At 43.0% G+C, this 16,710-nt stretch overlaps 1 protein-coding gene across 3 annotated transcripts in view; it reads right to left on the bottom strand.

Moving 5' to 3' along the window:
• The window catches only part of AGPAT3 (1-acylglycerol-3-phosphate O-acyltransferase 3), a 69,503-nt gene extending 57,084 nt beyond the window's left edge, over nt 1-12,419 (bottom strand). For 2 of the 3 annotated variants that reach the window (XM_015638838.3, XM_015638881.3), the window contains exon 1: nt 12,151-12,419. The gene's annotated coding sequence lies outside the window, so the exon portion shown is untranslated. The remainder of the gene's footprint in view (nt 1-12,150) is intronic. The other variant, XM_015638854.3, reaches the window with a different exon arrangement.
• Between the last annotated feature and the right edge of the window lie 4,291 nt (nt 12,420-16,710).

The raw sequence follows: 16,710 nt of genomic DNA, 5'->3' as shown, positions 1-16,710 counted from the left end.
CATCTTTTCAGTGAGATCCATTACATATCTCAGGGTCTGACTTAAGTATTCAGTATCCTTCTTTTTCCCCATAAACACACGGGCCGAGCAGTCTTCTAATCTTCAAGATCATAAATGCCCAGCTTCTACAGCTGCAGTAATTAAACCAACTTCTCATTCCATTACCCACATCAAGTCTCTTCCTCGGCATCTGCTCTATTCCCACACTGCACTTTCAATCAAACCAAGATAAGCTATTTTCTAAGATCAGCTGATTTGTCTGTCCCTCAAGACATCACCAGAGCCAAAAGGATTCTGAGCAGATATGATGCATCTTGCTAAATATCCAAAAGGTCTCTTAAAGGAAAAAAAAGCAGACGTCAATGCAAGTGGTTATTTTTAGCATCTGAGTTGTTCTATATTTATTCCTTTATGTCCTTCTAAAAAAAGCACAATCTGATGAAGCATTACCATAAAATACACTCTACTGGGAAGTCTGCTTTATGACTCCTGGCTACTGAGCACTGCAACAAGTACATCACAGCACCCATTGAACCACACGAGGTGGTTTAAGGGTGCACACAGAACAATGCTTCCTCAGTTCCAAAGAAATGTTTAAAACAACCCAAACCCAAAAACCAAACCAACCCGTCCACACAGAAAGCAAACTCCTCAATATAATATGTCATTCTGATTAGATGCCACTCTTCAGACTCAAGCTTAAAAACTGCCACTTCTAAGTATTTTTAATTGTCTAAACCCCCAAAAAACCCTCAAGACACCTTGTGAGTTACCTGTTAAAAACAACACAAACCAAACTCCAGGACACACCATACTGCAACAAACCCTTAAGTTAGCAGGAACAGCAGCAGCTCAGCTCATACAAATACTCAGACTATAAAAGACTACTTAATCTCTTCCTTATTGTCTTCCCTCTGAGCTTTTACCTTCTTGCCCTGAAGATTCCTGGCCCTCTACCTCCAATAGATTTACCCCAATATCCCTGTGCCTCTGATCTTACGCAAATTAGCTGAAGATACATTTTCAAGGACAAGATACAGTTAATCAAAGGTGTGGTGTGGTTTATTTGTGTAGGCAGAGTTATGTCAAATGAACAGGAAAAGAAAAACTGTGTCAAGGAAACTTCTGCTAGTTGCAGTAAACTTTCATAAGAAAAAGAAAATAGTTTAAGACAGGGTCTAACATTTACAAAACTGGGAAGAAAACTCGTGTTTTGGAGCTAATAGTATTTTAATTTGCTGATCTAGAAAGACAGCTGTTATCTAGCCACAGTTATTTTAGAGTTTTGCATTATGCTAGATCTCTCAACGTGCCCAATGAAAGAGCAGGAGTTGGGATGGGGTGGGGGAAGACAATACATGTATTGTCTCTGTGCATTAACTTGAAACCTCTCCCTCCTCTGACCTTGAACTCTGTCTTACTTCCAGGTATTCCCTACCTACAAGACAGACATGTCCCATCACTCAGCCGTGCCCTTCAAGTATTTTACCAACTGGCATTGCCTACACATCGACAGCTCTCTGATCCCAGGGTAAACAACAGATGGTGGAGGGACTCCAGAGTATGAAGCCATGCTCAGCACACACACTGATATCAGATGAATAGGGTTGGTCAGTGGCAGGTTATTGCTGCCTTCATGCAGTGCAAATCAGCCAAGTCAGAGATTTTCCACTGGGTAAAAGTATGGATCTTCAAAAAATTATACACTTTTGAAGTTAAAAACATACATGCCTTAATTACCTCAGTCTCAGACTGACCTTTGTATATTTGTCTACAGAGACCTTGCACTACATAACTGCTGTACTATGGAAGCCAGAATGACTCCAGGTTAATTTTAAAACAAGCTGTTCTGAAAGCTTTCAACTGAGCAAACCCACCTAACTTCTCCTATCTTGTTGTGAAATATTTTTCCTTACTGATTAAAATGTTTCCCATGCAGCTGTGATTTCATTTTAGTCTTCTGCAGAAAACTGAAGAAAATATCTAGTTTGAATTCAAGGATCCTCTTCTCATAGCAACATAAAATTCACCAAAAAAGGGAATTCTCTCACTGTTGTGCATCCTCTACTAACAAAAAAAATCAGTTTCTTTATCACTGTAAAGTACCACAAAGCAAGACAGCAAAAGCATGAAAAACCTTAGGGAGAAATTAGATGCTTTTTATCCTCTGTGATTATTAAAAACAAACAACAAAACACATACACCAAGCAAAATTAAGTTATTTTTGCTTAAGCAAAGTTCATCTGTGGCAGAAGGAGCACATCTGATTTATTCTCATTTCCTAGGTAAAAAGCTATTTAGTTCAGATGAAAATTCTGAGGCAGTTTGTCTCTTCTGTGAATTGGATAACCCCTTATTCAAAATGGATTAAATTCCAGAATAAGCATGTCAAGAGAAGTTTGCTCAGAAACCTGCACTGTGAATGAAATGGGGTTTGCCTCTTGGCAATCTTCTCTTTTCCTCTATTACTTAATGCCCAAACTTAGCTGTTTTATAGATCTTGTCAGTATTTGGGTGTCAAACTGACCAATACAACCTGTGCACTGGAGAAGGCCAACACACAGCCAGGTGTAACCCACTTGTTTAGAGCTGCTCACACGTCCTCCCCAGCTCCCTGGTGTGCTCCTCTGAGCAGACACCCTGCAGACCTGAGCTGGTTCCACAAGCACAAAGCTCCCAAGGACACAAACCACCAAGGGGGTCACTCCCTGGACCAGCCATGCTGTAATCAAGAGCACACAAGTGACAAAAATAGCTTCTTTCAGGGGAATTAAGACTGCAACATGACCTCTGGCACCTGCTATGAGAAGGTGGAAAAAGCAAGAAGGGAAGTCCAGGCAGAACACATCCAAGTCCCAGCCATAGCCAGCATCAAAGGTAGTAGCTAAAGAGGGCTAAGTTGCTCCCTTTGCACTTTTATAAGTAATGCATTTTTATATTTGATGTTAACCACCATTTCTGCAGCTCTCAATCATTTGTGCTGCTTTGCCTTCTGCTGAGGCCCCTCCAGCCTCTTGTGCCACTTTTCTTTCCTCAATATTTGCCCTTCCTTCTGTCATCTTCCCTATCACTGCTGAGCACCACCCCTATTTTCATCTTTATTTTGTATCATCCACTCCAAAAATATCCTTTCCCAAGACAAAGATCAATCCCCTCTATGAGCACAGAAGCATAATCTATTGGTTTATACTGCCTTCCAAATAAGCCAGGCCTAAATCCCCCCTAGGCACACTTGGGATCTGGGACACCTGGGTGGTTTGTTACACTCACTGGTTACCCTCATCCTAAAAACTCTAGGCACCATTACCTTCCCTCAGCAGCTTCTTCCCTTGAGATGGCAACAGCTAACAGGGCTTTTGGTAAATTTTCCTTCCCTTCCCCAGCCCAGCAAAGCAGACAGCACTCCAAGTTCAGGGTCTCAATGCCCTGAAGCCCACTCCCCTCGAGGTCTCCTCAAGGAAGGTGACAGGAGTCAGAGGCACAAACCTGGAAACGAGGAAGATCCAAAGGGTTGGAGGCCCAGCAAAATTGCTGTAGAGGATAATCAAAAGGGACAAAAGGCTGGTTGATTTGAGTGCACACACAGGCACAAAAACATGGGGAGGGCAGGTAAAGCAGATTCAGGATCCATCTGCACCACCTCAGGATCCATCTCTTGCTTTTTACTCATCAGTGCTCACTCACTAAGAAGTCACAGCACAAAGTTTTGTCCCCCTGTGTCTGTTCCAAGACACTGATCACAACAGTTTTTCCTCTGTGACAAGTGTCTTAGACGAGACCCATGCTGGGTACTCCAACTTTTTCAAGCAGACATGTGAGGCTGAAATGAGACCCTCAGTGTCCACAGCAGCCCCCTGTGACTCTCAGGGCCCTGCAGGTATCTGTGTCCAGCCTTTCCTGCAGGCAGAACCGGGCAGCACGTGCCACCTCCGTCAGGCAAGATACGAGGTGCTGGCCTGGAAATACCTTTCCATGGCCTGCAGGCAGCAGGACGAGCAAAGAACTGCCCCCAATGTTTATTTAACAGCAGTCCTGGTCAAGGCACCAGGCTGGAATCAATACTGCTCCCGCTGCCTGGGCATCCACGGAGAGCAAAGGCCCAGGTTATCTTGCTGCTAACTCCCTCTACATGAAGGTAAAAGGTCTGGAAGACACATCCTTGGAAACCTTGACCATAACTACACCCAGACCAGACTCTCTCACCCCACATCAGCTCACAACTTGTAGGGACAGAGGTTCATGAGACTTTACAGGTGACAGTTGCTGTTTTGAGCAAGGCTGAGCTGTTAAAATTCCATTCAAGGACAGCAGAGATGTTGTACCACAGGGTGGAAGAAGGGTTTGGCTTGGCCTCTTCTCACAGCAAAGCTCTGTGCCTGCTCCTTATCATTTCACATATTGAGAGGAATGGATCCAACTGGATCAAGCTTCTTCACTGGGCCAGAGGAAAACAGCTGTAAAACTTGAGAGAAATCTCCTTTTCTGTCTCCCCCAAACAACAAGATGTGCAGAAAAGTGAGACCCTGGTCTGGATGTGCTTCTGGAGAGCTGATGGAGAAAAACATCCACCCCCTGACAGCACCCTAATCTCAGAAATCAAGCAGGATTCAGGCAGCAGGTTCCATAGGTCACCCAAGTGAGCAGGAAGAGAAATAACATTTGTTCCCACAGGAGGCTTACACAGACACCACTGTCAGGGAAATGACACTCTGTGAAATGGGGAAGAGGATAATTTGACACTTCCTGGAGCAGCAGTTCAAGGACCAGAGATCCAGGGGACAGGTTTCCTCCAGAGAGCTCTGCAGCACATGCACAGGAAGGACGGCCAGTCGAGGGAGTAGGGTACCTCAAATGTAAAGAACATGAAGAGGACAAAGCAAGTAAAACTGAAATCTGCTCTCTTGGCCTGCTCCTACTACACTGCACATGGGGCTCAGCTCCCCTGGCAAAGGGATCCTCTCCTGTGTGGAGAAAAATCCACAGAGAACAGCTCCAAAATCCCAGCCAAAGCCCAGCACTGGCACTGAGGGGAAGAGAGGAGTTCTGCTAACAAGTTTTATGAGAATTACATGCTATACTGCAGTATGGTTCTGTTGCTTGGGGGTTTGTTTGTCTTTATAAACTTTTGCTTCAGGCATCTGATGGACAGGTAAATTTTCAATCTTCCTTACAATATGTGCCTTTGTCACTGTGGTTATAATCCCCACAGCTACTAGAAAGAACGGGGATTAGCATGTCTGTTTGAACTACTGATAAAGACAGAAAAGCATACCACATGGTCCTTTGATTTCCAGTTTGAGCAATATCCTGAGCCTGAACATTCAACATGGGTGTATTTTCCCCCCTTCCTCCTCCAAACACGACATTCAAACACCCAGAGGTTATCAAACACAGAGCTAGTACTAACCAGCCTCTCAGGATATGAATCCCATGGGCTCAGGGCAAATTGCTGTAGAAGCCTGTTTCTTCTTCAGTGGACTCTGTGCTGATTCACAAGCCTCATGAAGGGCTCAAGGCAAGGACAGGATTCCACTGTGGCACGCACCCTGCCAGGCAATGCAGCCACTGCTACTTCAAGTTCTACTCTTAAGCTTGACCAGTGCTGCTACAAGACCGGCCAGAAGGCCAGATTTGGTCAAAAACAAGTCAGGGGGTAACCTAACAGGGTCTAAGCAGAGTGGATGACAAGGGGCCAGTCCTTACAATCATGTTTCTGACTTTTTCTTATTTTTTTCCCTCAGAATTGTCTTCTTGTGTCCCAGAGCACTGCAGCAAGTAACACCACCAAGTGCTTCATTGAGCCTCTGCTTCCCAAACATCTCCCTTTTACAGCTTGCCATGAAGCATCACCAACTCCCACACAAGGGCTCTGCTTCAGACATGCACTGAAGATGTCTCCTACCCTGACCCTCCCTGTCTTCACTTGATGAGTACCCAGAACCTAGAGAAAGCAGCTATCAAAGGAGAGAGGGAAGGTTTCCTTCCATCCAGGCTCACCCTGACAAGAGCGACGTGTGGAGCAATATTTTAAGTGTGTGGGGGAAATCCCAAATATTTATGAATATATTAGAGACTGAATTTTTTTTTTTTTCAGTAATTTCTTGTTCTGTTTCTTTGCTTTCTCTGCTCCTGCTCTGTATATCATACATTCTGGCTTATTCTCCAGCCATAAGCACTGAGCCACTGAAATCTGAGAGAAAGCAGATCTCTCATGCATTCACATTATCACCACCTAGATGTAAAACCTCACTATTGGCTCCCCAATAAAGAACCAGTTGCAGAATAAAAGGAATATATCTCTTTATATATATATAATATATCTCGTTATCAGGCAGTTCACTTCTCTTACAGGGGCTGGACAACAGGGAACAGCCAAACTGAGGGGACAGGGATAAAAGGAATAAAAAAGGTCAATGTAGGGAACAGACAAAGCAGATCTGGCAGCTGCCTGCAAAAGGAGACAGAAACAGTTCTACTTCCAAATGAGGTAACAAGACCCTCAGAAACACGCAGGAAAAATCCTTACCAGAGCTGTACACTCATACCTAGCACCATCCATTCCTGTTCATGTCTGGACAATACTCTGAAGCCTGGGGAAAGGACTAATTTGAGCACAGCTCTTCATTGGGCTGATGAATCAGCTCTCCAGTGTGCATTCTCCTTAGGGAGAAAAGGGAGAATTGGCAGAGGACAGCACTGCAGAAGACAGCAATACGAGGAAACAGCTGCTGAATTTGATGCAGAAGCAGCCCATCATGTGGGGAATATTTTGGTGCAGTGTTCTTGGCCAAAATCCTCACACCCAGCCGAGCACATCCTCCAGCATGAAAGGAGCAAGCACATTCCCTTAGGAAATTCACAGGCGTTCCAACTCCAAAGCGCTGGCACAGCAAAACCAAGGCTCTGGGTTCAGCACATGCAAGTAACAGCAAGACAGAAAATACTCTGTAACACACGGCAAATACCAAGGGAAACACATTATCCTGGTACTATCCTTGAGAGGACTGCAGCAGTGTGCACCCAGGAGTGATGAGCTTGTCACATGCCCACATCTGTATTTTCATGAAACCTGCACAAGTCTGAGGATAGTTTTTACAGCACCTTGAGGTCCACTGGCCTTAAGTCTGTACTGTTAACTTCACTCACTAACCTTTCATAAGATTATACGCAAAATGAACTTCAAGTCTTCTCTATAAAATTATTTTACAAAACCCTTAAAAATACTCAGGATAAAACAAGGGTACAAAGCAGGTAGGGCCTCTATACCCTATACATGCTCACTTCCACAGGCAAAAACATCTCCAGGAGAGGCTCCTGCAGGTAAGGGATGCAGAATCAGCACTTCAATTTCCTCCTCTCCATGCAGAGGCAAAAAAACCATCCCTGCAAGTGTCCTAAGGCCAGGTTGGATGGGGTCCTGAGCAACCTGGTCTAGTGGAAGGGGTGTAGAAATGAGATGATCTTCAGAATCCCCTTCCATCCCACCCCATTCCATAATGCTATTGATGACTCTACGAAACATGTAACAAAAAATTACAACTGCAAATGTACATGTGCTCCAAGGACTCCTCACACAATTCAATCTGTTCCACCAAGCAATTTTTATACTTGGAGGAACATAAGTGGGTTTATATTTCTGTGCCAGACTGACTGGTCTTCTCCTTTTCCTTGGAAGTAAAAAAAACCACCTTCTCTCAATCCTGTCAGCACAGAGATAAGGATCAAACTTCAGAGAACTTCAAGTAACCCAACCTTTTAATTTTTCCTAATGCTTCACATGTGTCCCGTCAGTAGCAGACTAACATTTTCCTTATTTGTTCTTTTCCTGCACAGAAGAAAAGAGCTTTCAGTCTGTGTGAAAGACGATGCCTTGGGCACTCCCCACGGGCCTCTTATTGTTCACTGTAACTTATTTCTCCTGCTGGCAACTGGAGACTCATTCAGCAGATTTCTCTGGTGACAGGTATAATAAGAGACAAGCAGATAACTTCTATTGCATCTCTGGACACCTGCTCTGAAAGGGGTTTCTGTTCTTGCACGCTGTTATTTGAACACATATTTGACCTTTCCAAAGAAAGCGCCAGTTTTCCACAGAAAAGCCTTGGTCTGACTGTCAAACTGAAGGGTGGTAAAAAAAAACACTTATTCTCCTCAAATCTCTTCCAGTACTCCCTTCATGAATTGAAAAACCAACAGCCTCAAGGACTTATTTCCAGTCCTGCAAAAATACAAGGCTTAAAGCAAATAGGCCTTACTGTTGTAATACAAGTAAAACTGACACTCTGCCTATCTACCAGAACTGTAAAAATACAGAGTCCTGTGAAGGAGTCCTGTTGTTTTTCCCACGAGTTTTTTTCCATGTGACCAAAAGGTCTACTTTCCCCCACAAAAGCCTTGACAGGAACCTGGAAAAGCAAAGCAGCAGATTTTTTTTTTTTTTTTTTAAATTCTGAATGCTGAGGCACTGAAAACTAAGGGAAGGCTCTACATACACAGCAAATTCCTGAGCCTGGTGAGACTCAGGAGTTGAGATCATTGCTTCCTCCAAAGTCAGCCTGAAGAGTAGAACCAGTCTTCTAGAATTCACTCAATGGCTTTCAAACCAGTCAGTAACTCTACCCAAATGGCATAAAAATTAAGTCCTGAAGAAATGTGAAGAGGAAAACATGCACATCAGATTTTGGGACAGTTCTTGAGTGAAGGGAAGAAGAACAGATAAAGAAAACTCCATTGGAGAGGCAGGAGAAGCCACATGAGTGAACAAAGATGCTGGATGAAACTAAAAAACAAAGAGATCACGAGCCACATACTTCAGCAAAAACCAGCATCCCCTGGAGCAACTTCCCAAGGGCCAGGATAGTCTTTGTAACTAATAATTTTTTATATCAAGTTTGGAAGCTTTTCTTGGAGGGAAATTACAGTTTGCACCCAGATTTATGAGACATGGATTTATCCCTGGGATAATTCCTACACCCTCTAATTTTGGCTTGTGTCTTGAGAAGCCAAGGGGTGGCTCTGCAAAGGGATCAGGGAATGAAAAAGGGGAAGGGAAGGAAAAGAAAACAAGAGAAAGCACAGAAAAAGATACAGGGGGAAACAAAGAAACCATACTGATAATGAAGAAGGATGAGTAAAAGCAGACTAAAAAGATAAAGTAAAAGTATGTATACAGTAAGTGGATTTCTTTTAGTAGAAAATGCGTGGGAGAAAATAAACGGATTAAGAGAAAACAATTCTGTGCAGGAAACAATTCTGGGGCTGGAGCAGGACAAGCAGGGGCCATGAGGGGAAAGATGACAACTTTATTTGCTTTTTCTCTCAGATCACTGAGTATTTCAAGGGTGACTTTTCCAAGCACAAAATTTCCTGTAGCAGAGGCAGGGAGCCTGGGTCCAGCTGGCCATGCAGACACACTGACCAGTGCTGAGCTCAGCAGTCAGTACACAACACCACATGACAATAAGCCAGAAAAATGCTACACATTCACCCAGACTCTTCCAGGTGACAAATCCTTAGTGATCCCCTGTTCCAAGCAAAATGTGGGAGCAGCTGCTCTTTTAAACTCACTTTACTCTTTTCCATGCTGTCCTGATCAATACAGCTGTTGTTCATTTACTTGTTTTGAACTCCATGACAAGGGAGAGCAGCGAAACTTTACCTGGACACCAGCTCTGGGGGGGATCAGATGTGTGCAGGCTTTGTGATCTATGCAGAAAGAAAGGGGACACCAGGAACAGGGACACAAAAGAAAGGGACTGCCCAGCCAGGCTCTTTCTGCTGCCTTCTTTAAGCAACAGCTACAGGATCAAGTAACAGCAACCAAATTTAAAGGGTTTGCCACATAATGGTGTAAGTTCAGGTCTTTATAGTCAAGAGTAGCTCAGGTGGAAAACTGTATAGGACAGATGAAAACATCCTGACTGATTCATTAGGCACAGAGGTTTTAAAGCAGGCTGGTTTGTCTCATTTACAGCTCTATCAATGAAACCAATCAGCCTCTCTGAACACAGCAAGAAAGTTTATTTAGGGCAGCACAGAGGCTTCTCTCACCTCTTCAAGGCATGGGATGGCAGCTTCCAAGGGGTGCTGGACAGAGGGATCAATTCCCTCACCAGATCCAGGTTTACTCCTATCTTTGCTCTAAAAATCACATCCAGCAAAACACACAGACAGAAACTTCCAAGTGGATAAACACTGTATAAAAGCTTACAGCAGCTGGGCCCTAACTTAGGCAGAAAAGGGCAGAAAACACACACAGCATCATATGTACACAAAAAGCCATAGACAAAAACTAACTTAGGGAAAATAAGTCTGCTAAAAGTCTTAGAGAATTAAAACCAGGCAGCTTTACTGCATCCCATTTTGCTTCCACCTATATGGTTCATCCACACAATTTCTACCTGAAACTGAGAAAAACAAAACACAAAAAAACCCACCAAACCCAAAAGCCAAAACCCCCTGCAATAGACAGAGATATGAAAAAACATGTTTCCCCTCCCATCAATCCTACAGAGTTTCTTTACAACTCATGCAATACTACTCTGGATCAGCTCAGTGAGCCTCACACTGAGTGGTATCAGAAGAAACAGAAAAAGCCCTGCTCATGTACAGACAGACTTGAACGACTCCAGAATGACTCAAGGAGAAGGGAATAATTATTCCTAAGCACTAAAGACAGCTGGCAATTTACTCACACCACATGCAGAAAGACTTTTGAGCATTCAGCAGCACAGTCAAAGAGATTTATTCCTTCTTACGTGTGCCTCTCTCCCTGTGCTTCCAGTCTCTTTGCTCCTGGGAGCTCCATTAGTTGTGTTAAAGTGTATTCCTTTTTAATCTACCTACTGCTTCCCAGATTCATTTCACAGCATGGTTTTTAAAATTTTAAAATCAAAGGGGAAAAAAAAAAGAAATCACAACATTTGACCATAGGAAACAAACACTGCCCAAATAAGCAAGCTGAGTTTGTTTTTTTTTCCCTTTCTCTGTATAAAATTTTTAAACACAAAGAAAGGCAATGGAAAAAAATATAAATGAACAGTCAACTACCAAATAAACCAGATATCTCCATGTCATTTAAATTTGACATATCTGGGTCCTGCAGTAAGACTGACTGCCTTCAAGCTCCACCAAAAAGACTCATTTGCATCCACATGTCAGTAGTCTGTTTTCACACCTCCCTGTCAGCCTGAGTTCAGGTTCAGGCTTTCCCTGATTCTTATTTTCCAGGTGCCACAAGAGGCTAAAATGGAACAGTAGAGCTGCTTCCTACACAAAGAAATTAAAAAGAAGTGAGATGCCTCTTCACATCCATCACATTCATTTATTTCCATACAGAAAGCAAAAGACGTCTACTTATTATCCTCAGAGGAAACAGAAATACTTGAGTAAAGGTAACTTTTCCTAGGTAGATGAGAAATTTAAAAAGTATTTGCTATTTCTGAATTATGGAACCCATAAAACAGTATTAGTAAAGGTTAAAATATTTACTGGCACATGGAAAATAGAATTCCATGCTGACAGAGCATCCCAAGTATAGCACATTCAGTGGTAAATGCATTAGGAACTCATACACACTCCAGAGGTGACATGTAAGGGAATTGTGGTGCAGGACAAGGAGTAACCAGTACAAACTGAAAGAGGAGAAACTTAGGTTAGATATTAGACAGAAGTTCATTACTGTAAGGATGGTCAGACACTGGAACAGGCTGCCCAGGAAGGTTGTGGATGCCCTGGGAGCGTTCAAAGCCATGTTGGATGAGGCTTGGAGCAACCTGGTCTAGTGGCAGGCGTCCCTGCCCATGGCAAGATCATCTTTAAGGTCCCTTCCAACCCCTTGACATTCTGTGATTACAGCTTTTCTGTAACGAGTTCCCAACCTTCACCTTGCCCCCCAGCACAATCATCACCTCGAAATACCAAATCCCAAACCACTTCTAGCAAACTGGGAAATGAGGTTGTCCCGTTCCTCCCACCCAGCACCAAGGACCTGCCGTGGCAGAGCTCCCCAGGAAGCAGCCCTGGCTCACCCACTGCAGGGAGAGCTGCTCCAGGACAGGGGAACCACAAGCTGTCCACACCAGCAATTCAGGCACAGCCAGAGGAGCAGCTTCCCTGACTTCCCCAGCACCTTCTGCCCTCACAGCTCACCAGGGTTCACCTCAGGTTCAGTGCCCCAAAGGGATGGCCAGCTCCACGTTCATGCCCCCTCCTTAATCCAGGGATCCTTCGGCAGAGAAGCGCCCCGCGGTATCCCCGGCACAAAGCACGGCTGGCCAGACGCCCTGCTGCCTCCAGATGTGTCCAGCTGCACGTCAGAAGATCAGGGAGGCACTGCTGGAATGGCCTGTGCTGCTCAGAGCAGGCTCAGAGAGGAAGAGCCAGCACGTTCTGACCACCCTGTGCACCTCATGTCCTTCACGGGTCCAGCTGCAATCTCATGTTGCTTAAAATATAAATACCCCTTGGAAAAGGCACACAACCAGGGTAAAGTGCACAGGTAAAGCAAACACACAGCTGCCCTCTGGACCTCTGGTGGTTTTTTTTTACGATCACAAGGAAGGGTTTTGATTCCTCACCAGTGCATTTTGCCAAGAGCCAGAATTGGCTTTTCAACCCCGTGTCCTGCCCCACTGCCCAGCCCTGATCACAGCACTGCAGGCACTGCTGTCACCTCCTTCCCAAGCTAAATCCTGCAAACTTCACCAGCCCCCCTGCCAGTGGTTTGTCACACCACAAAGCAGCATTTCATTACAACCCTCAAACGTAATTTGAAATATTTAGAAAGCACAAACTAGAGTATTACTTATCCATTACAATTCTATGATACACTGCTGTGAGACTCTTTTTTCAATGTACATACTGGCAAACAGAATATATTTTGACCCATATTCGAAGTTGTGGCTGAATTTTAGACCAAGAAAAATAGGTAAAACTAAGCAGAATGCCTTCTGAAATCAGGCACATTAACCACTACTGCAACAAGCATTTGATGCACTTCAAAGGAAAGAATGTTTACTTTCAGCAGTGTAATAACTTGGATGAAGCATCATTCTAAATGCTTGTCACTAGAGATGGGGACAAGATACTCATCTGCAGGGAAGGTTTCTAGTTATTAATTTCTAGGTATAAGGTTCTGCTTATCACTTGATTCTTAAAATCTGCTCCTTTCTCTTGGACTTAGAAAAAAAACCTAAGAGAAAAGGAATATATATGTAAACTCCCCCCATGCAACTTTCCCCCTTCCATTCTATGCCTTGACTCCCAGAAGGGTATTCAAAACCAGGAAATACTTACTCAAAATACTAAACAACTGAATCTATACAGACCTCTGTAAAAGGAGCCATAACAAAATCAGAGTCTTAGTGACCAACTAACCTGCACCACCTTAATATCTGAGAGATATTCAGACAACAAGAACAGCACCATTCAGAGACTCCTTGAACCTTAGCCCAGTTTGCACTGCTGATGTGGCTGCTTTCCAGACTGGATTTTCTCCTAGTATCTACACTCATCCCTCTTTCCACAACTCAGGATGGTTGTCATATTTTTTGTTCTAAGGCAATTTGCAACAACAGCCCCTTTTGTAAGTCCAAATCACTCTTCAGGAATGATGACAGAATTAAAAATAATGAAGCAACTTCACTCAGAACACACGGGAATCTTGAAATCAAAAGGATTTAAACATTTATCAGTGTTATCCTCTGGATAACAGAGAATTGGAAAGCACAGAGGTGCAAGTAATTTTTGCTAGGGAATGACTTCTGTCTTCACAGGACAAATATTTTTCCAAAGCTGATAATCGCTGGAGTTTATTTTATTATATATTTTTATATTTTATTATTACTTTATTATATTATTATATTTTATTATTTATTCATATTTATTATTTTTTTATATTTTATTATATATTTTATTTTGTTTCTTTAGACCATCAGAGCCACCACAAAGCTACCACACAGTGTTTAGTTCGCAAGTACTGTGTTAAAAGACAATGGCAAAGCAGTGGGAGGAAAAAAAAAAATCTCACCATACCAATCACTGCCTTACTCCTTCTGCCTTGATCAGAGGAACTGTATTTCACTGAAATGGGGATAATGCTGGGGGCCAGAAACAGGGAAGACAGCAAGCAAGCAGACACTACATTGCTCAGCTGCCTATAAACTGTTTAATGCATAATAAAAAACTTGATCGCAACAATAATGAAAATATTAAGGCTTACAGCACTTGCAGGTCCGTAAGTATCTGTTTTTCAAGGCAAATTATTCCTACTCTGATGCACCTGCATTTTTACAATGTTCCTTTATTACAGATTAAAATGACTTTGAAATTAAAGTCTCTGAGTAAAGTCATATAGCCATGAAATCACATCTTCAAAAGAGTCAGATAATCTCAAACTGAATTCATGCACTGACCTGTGGGTGCATTTGCATATTGGCACTTAAAGCTTTTGGCTCTGAACACACTGACACTAAGCAAGGAGATGAAAAGGTGACTGAGGTTTGGGGAAAAGGCTTCCAGGTAAACAGGCAGAGAAAAGCTGCTCCTTGAACTTCTAACCAACACTTATGGAAAAGAGCTGGGTTTCTAAACATAGCGCCAAGAGATGTTTTTAGATGTTTCCAAGGCACATCCACAACATCCACACAGGACTGGCAGATGCCACATTAGACCATTGGGAAACCAGTGCCCTTTGAGAGTGGTGGCTCCAGGCCAGGAGAAACACCCTAAATTACCTAAAGAGACATTAGATGTTCAGCTAGACAAGCTGCCCCACAAGTCTCTACAACATTTAATTAAAGCAGAGGTAACAATTTAGAACCAGCCTGGTCCCTACATCCTGTCCCCTTCCAGACAGTTCATTTGGTGGACATGTGATTTCAGTGTGCAGAAAAAATGCTGCTGTCTCAGTGTAAATATTTTTAGTATTTTGCATGGTACCAGTCTGTCTGAAGAAATTTTTGAGAATAGTGACTATGAGAGAAAGAGCACATCATAAAAAAAACTGAGCTGCACAGGAGGAAAATAGAAGGTAGCAACAGGAAAGGTCTGGGCTTTCACAACATATAAATGGATTTATAATACTGGTTCCCTCTATTACTTTGTGAGAGATCATGGCAGTTTTTCCCACTCTTAAAAAAAATAAAAAAATAAAAAAAATAATTCAAGCTTAAATATGAATAAGCATACATTATCAACTCAAAAACCTCCAGAGTTTTAGATCTCAGACATTATAGATATTAGCTACCTGATATGCAGTTTTTGAGAAGTGTTTTCTAACTTCATAGAGCCATCCTGTTCTCCAAAGCCACAATGACTGCTAATAGGAACCACCACAATGTGGTGAACAAAGGTGACATCTTTTAGACTCCAAATACTCTGCCTTAATCTGCTTGAGTGCTTTCTAAGTTTACTCTGCTGCGTGGCAAGAACTTTAAATTTCAAGTTCATACTAGCAATGAAACAGGTCAAAACAAAATACATCCGTGTTTGATCTACAGAAAAAACACTATGTCAAGAGGAAAAGGTTTTGTTACCCTTTGGGCTTTATTACTTTGCCCAACACATTTCTGTTAGTCAAAAGTACATTTAATACAAAACAGAAATTAGTGCTCCAAAGTCTGAAATGAAACCATGTCAGGAAAGCCAATCATTGCCAGTGGGAAAGACCTAGTAAAAATTAGTTTGAACACTCCAATTCTTCCAACTTCTATTGTGAGCAATGCCCAGCAACCAAAACATGCCCATACAAAATGAATCAGCCCTGACTGAAATTTGATTTTTGACCCGATTACATTCTTCCTCCCAAAATAACCTCTCATTAAAGAACTAAAAAGGCTGCAGTGAAGAACTGGCCAACACAACCAGAATCTTTAGTGAGTTAGCACAGCCCCCTCCACATGCAGAAACTCTCACTTCCATCACAAGAACTGCAAAGCTGTTGTGGTAAGTTAACAGCTGAACAAGTTTTAAGACAGGATTTCTACATAAATTAGGACTGCGTCCAGACCCGAGGCAGAAAACTAGGACTCCTCAAAAGGAAGAGATAATGCATCCTAAAATATGGCCAGCAGCTCTTAAATGGCTGTAAAAGGCATCCAGAGACTAGTCTGAGCCTCTTGGCCTCTGAAAAAAACAGCACAAAGTGCCTTGGTGGGACACAGGGGGGAAGAAGCAGCAGGAACAACTCCACAAGTTCCTAGTGGAGAAAATAAAGAATCTGACAAGCAGCACATTCAAGATGTGACAGAGCCCAAGGAGCAGAAAAGCAAGGCCAGAAGAGAAGTGCCACAGGAATTTAGAACAGGCAACAGGAGTCCCAGAAAGCAACAGGTTGAACAGATGATGCTGCACAGGCCCCACAGCATCTCCCTGACACATTCCTCTCCTCCAAGCCAGACCAGCCTCTAGACATGCTGGCTTGCTTCACAGCTTAAAAAACAGCAGTAGGTGCCCAAATGTGGACCTGTTACATTCAGGTCTGCTGGTTGCCTACAGATGGACTTGGCAGAGAGCAGCAGCACCCACCCCATGGCAACATAAATATTAAACCCAAGAAAAAACAGGAATAAAGTTCATTTTCACTCCCTTCACGCTGCTCCTCTTTCCCCCCACTTGTACCAAAAAATAGAGGTACAGGAAAGAAAACCTGATCTGAGTATATTGGAAGCACAAAAATGCAACCCACAAAGATGAAGCATTGCTAGTACA

The sequence above is a fragment of the Parus major genome, chromosome 1 (assembly GCF_001522545.3).
Source record: "Parus major isolate Abel chromosome 1, Parus_major1.1, whole genome shotgun sequence".
NCBI classification, from domain to species: domain Eukaryota; kingdom Metazoa; phylum Chordata; class Aves; order Passeriformes; family Paridae; genus Parus; species Parus major.
The sequence above is the reverse complement of the archived record's forward strand: the minus strand, read 5'-3'. Positions and strand labels throughout refer to the sequence as shown.